Genomic DNA, 5,389 nt, shown 5'->3' with positions numbered 1-5,389 from the left:
AAAGTTTCATTGAAGGAAACTAGTGTAATGGGGACAGGGTATTTTTTACAGCAAGTGATCATGGTGGCTGTCTCTTTCATGACAGTGCATAGGCTGTCAGAGGAGGTTTCACAAATCTCCAGCACTGAGCTGCATGCGTGTGGTATGGAGAGGTGTCCACACCTCTAGCCAAAATGCAGCATCTGCTAAAAGCTGCAATTTTGATGTGCCCACCAGGCAGCCAGAGCAGTCACCCCAACTTCACTTCTCCTTCCAATTCATTCACTCCCCATAGCAGAGCTGTTGGTGGAACTCCGGCCCTGGGTCTAAACTGAGCCAGAAGGACAGGTTTAATTTCTTTCTCTTCAATGAGGGAAAGTCTAAGCTTCCAACTTCTTCCATATGACATGCTAAACTGGCAATACAGGTCTTCCTTCTGATGACTTTGCTCATAGATTTCAGTTGTGATGTTTTGCCAACTTCCCAGCAAGTCAGCTTCTGAAATTTCTAATTTAGCTGCAATATAGCACTTCCTTCAAGGCTTGTTCCTTATCAGATCCTTCTCTTCACCTGTTTCTACCAGTTCTGCTAGCATTTGCAAAGTGGTAATGTAGCTCATCTTTCAGTAGGAATTTTGTACCCAGCTGAAGCTTGAGTATTTCCAGCAAGGCAGAGTGGGTTGTAAAATACCACAGTTCTTATGTGGGGATCATTTCTTCCTGTCTGAGGAAAGCTGGTGAGAAATAGAACTGCTTTGGTTTCTGCAGTCACTTTCCTTGACAAGAAAAAGCTAGTGAAGCAAAAATGGGACAGCTGGAAGGGCAGAGCTAAGCCACAAAAAAGGCAGGCTTCCACAGAAGCTGGCCTGGCAGGTCTCCCTTTCCTAGGAAGAAACCTACAGATGGCTCCTTGCCACCCATTCACTCCAAACCACCAGGGCATGGATGATGTGTGCTCTATGAACAGCTTAGTGACAGCTTAGTCAAACTTCTGAGAAAACCTGTTTGGAAAGCTTTAAGTAATGAAAATCTGTCTGCAGGAATCATTCCTATCTTGTGTGTTTATCCAGCACAGTCATTCTTGTTTGGACATCTTTGAAAATTGTTGACCTTATTGGTCTCTGGTAGTTGATGTTTGGGCCAAGCTTAAACATTGGTGATAGATCCAAACACGGATGCTGAATGACCAGGTGGAGGTATTCCTTCCAGTTCCTTGAATATGGCACAAAGGGAATGAACTGTAGCCACACTCACATGATCTCCTACAGAACAAATCCCTGTGTCATTTTCAGAAACAGAGGACTACTCTAGACGGACCATTGATCTGACCTAGAAAGGCACGTTTTGTTTTCCCAAGCGCCTGGTGCTTTTTAAGAGGCCCAAGAGCATTCAAACGATCATCCCAGGGCTGAAAGATGTGAGATAGGACACAGAAAAGGTCTATGGTCCTCTGGAGTAGGTCCTGTGGGACATCTGGCCCAAAATGGGCCAAATTGGGCTCACCTGCTCTAAACTGGGCCGAAGTGGGCCAAACAGGGCCAAAGTGTGTTGAAACGGACCAAAATGGGCAAAAATGTTCCAAATTGGGCAAAACTGTGCCAAAGAGGGTGAAACTGGACCAAAGAGGCCTGAAGTGGGCCAAACTGAGCCACGGTGGGCCAAACTGGGCCGAACTGGACCTACCCAGGTAAAACTGGACCAAACAGGGCCAAAGTGGGTCGAACCGGACCAAAATGGGCAAAAATGTTCCAAACTGGGCCAAAGAGGGCAAAACTGTGCCAAAGAGGCTGAAACTGGACCAAAGAGGGCTGAAGTGGGCCAAACTGAACCACAGTGGGCTGAACTGGGCCAAACTGGTTGAAATTGAGCCAAAGTGAGTGAAACTGGACCAAAGCAGCCAAAGTGAGCTGAACTGGGCCAAAAAGGGCCAAAGTAGGCTGAACTGGATCAAACTAGGACAAAGTGGGTCTAATAGGGTAAAACTGGGACAAAGTGGGTCAAACTGGGACAAACAGGGATGGACTGGGCCAAAGTAGGCTGAAGTGGATGAAACTGACCTCAGCTGGGACAAAAAGGGCCAAAATGGGCCAAACAGGGCCAAAGTGGGCCTAACTAGGCCAAGCTGGGTGAAACTGAGCCAAACTGGGTCAAACTGAGCAAAACTGTGCTGCAGTGGGCCAAACTGTTCCAAAGTTGGCCAAATTATGTGGAAGTGGGTAAAACTAGGGCCAAATTACCCTGAAGTGGGCCAGACTGGGCTGAAGTAGACTGAACAGGGCCAAAGTGAGTCAAACTGGGCTAAAGTGGGTGAAATTGGGTCAAACTGGACCAAAGTGATCCAGACTGGACTGAAGTGGATTGAACTGACCAAAGTGGTCCAAACTGGGACAAACTGGGCCAAAGTGGGCCACAGTGGCCCAAAATTTTCCAAAGTCAGCCAAAACAGGTCAAGCAGGGCCAAAGTGGGCCAAACTGGGTCAAAAAGTGCCACAAGGAGCCAAGCTGAGTGAAACTGGGTCAGTCTGTGTCAGAGTGGGCAAAATTGTGCCAAAGTGGGCCAAACAGGGCCAAAGTGGGTGAAACTCGGCCAAAGTGAGCAAATCTGGGCCAAATTCGGCCCAGCTGGGATGAACTGGGCCAAATTGGGCCCTGCTGGGATGAACTGGGCCAAACTGGTTTGAAGAGGGTAAAACTGGGCCAAAGTGGGCCGAACTGCACAACCAGTACCAGTGCCTCACAGATCTCATCACGAAGAATTTCTTCCTAATATCTAGTCTAAATCTCCCCCCTTCCAATTTAAAGCCATTCCCCTTCATCCTATCACTACATGCCCTTGGAAAAAGTCCCTCCTCAGTATTCTTGTAGCCCCGTTCAGGTGCTGGAAGGCTGCTATTAGGTATCCCCAGAGCCTTCTCTTCTCCAGGCTGAACAACCCCAACTCTCTCAGCTTGTCCTCATATGGGAGGTGCTCAAGCCCTCAGATCATCTTTGTGGCACTCCTCTGAACCCATTTCAACAGATCCATATCCTTCTTATGTTGTGGATTCCAGAAGTGGATGCAGGACTCCAGGTGGGGTCTCACAAGAGTGGAGTGGAGGGACATCCCATGGAACATCTAGCGAAGAGAAGGCTCAGAGTGATCTCGTCGATGTATATAGGTATCAGAAGAGAGAGTTTAAAGGAGTTAGGCCCTTTTCAGTGGTGCCCAGTGTCAGGGCAAAAGTCAAGTCTCCATCAATATCCACAGATTGAATGGCAAAAGTCTGATGGGTAATTATCTTCCAAAAGCTTTTGCAGAAATCAATGCCATAGCTGAGCTGAAGTAGCTCAGTTGGGAGAGCGTTAGACTGAAGATCTAAAGGTCCCTGGTTCAATCCTGGGCTTCAGCAGTGTTTTCCTGTTGTTTTCTGTGTTCAGTAGTGGGTATCTCAGTAACAGGCAGACATGAATACACAGAAGAGAGTCCAGCAAGGGCCCTTGAAGATGGTGAAGGTAGTGGAGCATCTGTCCTATGAGGAAAGGCTGTGCTGTTCGGCTTGGAGAATATCAGGAGGTTTCCTATCAATATACATTAACACCTGAAGGAAGGGTGCAAAAGAGGTAGTCAGGCTCTATTCAGTGGTCTGCAGTGACAGGACAAGAGGCAAAGGGCACAAAACGCAACACAGGAAGTTCCCTTTGGACATCAGGGAATGCTTTTCATTGAGCATTGTCAGACAACCAGAGAGGCTGTGGAGTCTTAGTCTACATAGATATTCAAAAGCTGCATGAACACGGTTCTGGGCAACTGTAGGTAGCCTGGCTTGGGCAAGCAGTTGATCCAGAAGACCTCCAAAGGTCCCTTCAACTTCAACCGTTCTGAGTCTATTAAACAGGGGCAGAGATCTACAATTCAAGGGCTGCAGCAGAAACAGTGATATAATGGGGTTTTGGCCACCTCAATCTTGAACTGCCTGTTCCTACTCCTGTGGCATGGACTCCTCCATAAAAAGGCAGAAGTGTTGACCCACTGGTGTACGAGGCCACTCAGGAAATCAAAACTGTGATTTCGGAAGCAAAAAATACCCTATCAAAAAGAGTAATTTTAGTCTGAATCACAACTGGCCTTGAAGCAAATATTCTCCTTAAAATTCGTATTTTTCCAGCCTGAAGAGTTCTGGTTTGTCTATTGTTGCTCATAGGGAAACAGCTCTAGATCTCTTATGAACTTTTTATGAAGAGGTTTGGGCTGGAAGGGACCGTAAAGATCATCCAATTCCAACCTCTCTACTATACCTAATTTAAACGTCCCCTTTTCCATCTTAAAACCATTACTCTGAATCCTATTACTTCACTTCCTAAGAAAAAGGCCCTCTCCATCTTTTCTGTAGTCACCCCGATGCACTCCGACAGGATCTTCTGGCTCAAGGATGCACCATGTAGAAAATGGCCCTCTACTTCTACCTGCATATAAATTAGGCAAGAGATTCTTGGTTCTCAGCCTGGATAAGAGTAGGTCAGAGCCCCATGCATGGTCCGTGTGCAGGATTAAATTATATCAAATTGGGTGTATGGGCCTTATTTTGTTATAAAAACAGGCCTTAAGCAGTTGTGTGTGTGCATCCCAGGTGTTGTCCTCAGATTTAAGTACACCTTACATGCCATGTCTGTGCTGAACTGCTCTGACTTCATCTACCGCACCAGAGAAATGCAGCCTTGAGCCCCAAGGGCAGAAGCAAATCAAATATCAGATGACCAGGTGACTCAAAGAGCAGTGAGATGGCACAGGCTTAGTGTACAAGCAGCCCTGCTAAATGATATTTTGACCTGGTGCTAAGTTTGTGGTTTAATAAGTGTGTGGGAAATCTAAATAAGACCAGTACTTGGGCCTCAGCACTGCCCAGTGCTGCTCCACAATGCTTAAATGTGTCAACTCATGTTCTCCCTGGCTATGTCAGGAGGTAGCAGGGGGTGAGAACCATTCCTAAGAGGTGATTTGAACATAATGAATCTATTTCTGCTGGGGTCAAGGGAGGTGATTCTCCCCCTCTACTCTAGTTTTGTGAGACCCCACTTGGAGTATTATGTCCAGTTCTGGAATCCTCAATATAAGCAGCATATGAAACTGTTGGAACAGGTCTAGAGGAGGGCTATGAAGATGATCAGAAAGCTGGACCACCTCTGCTATGAGGACAGGCTGAGAGAGTTGGGGTTGTTCAGCCTGGAGAAGAGAAGGTTCAGAGGGGACTTTATAGAGGCCTTCTAGTACCTGAAGGGGATTTACAAGAAATGAGGAGAGGGATTTTTTACAAGGGCAGGGAATGATAGGACAAAGAGAAATTGCTTAAAATGGATTTAAATTGGATGGGAGAAGATATAGATTAGACACTAGGAAGAAACTCTTTATAACGAGGGTGGTGAAACACTGGCAC

The 5,389-nt window shown here is 46.6% G+C and overlaps 1 non-coding gene across 1 annotated transcript; it reads left to right on the top strand.

The window, feature by feature from the left end:
* The first annotated feature begins 3,294 nt into the window (after positions 1-3,294).
* TRNAF-GAA (transfer RNA phenylalanine (anticodon GAA)) lies at positions 3,295-3,367 on the top strand. Its single transcript has one exon. It is a non-coding gene; the product is annotated as a tRNA-Phe (tRNA).
* The last annotated feature ends 2,022 nt before the right edge of the window (positions 3,368-5,389 follow it).

This window comes from Cuculus canorus, chromosome 2 (assembly GCF_017976375.1).
Source record: "Cuculus canorus isolate bCucCan1 chromosome 2, bCucCan1.pri, whole genome shotgun sequence".
Classification (NCBI taxonomy): Eukaryota; Metazoa; Chordata; class Aves; order Cuculiformes; family Cuculidae; genus Cuculus; species Cuculus canorus.
The sequence above is the reverse complement of the archived record's forward strand: the minus strand, read 5'-3'. Positions and strand labels throughout refer to the sequence as shown.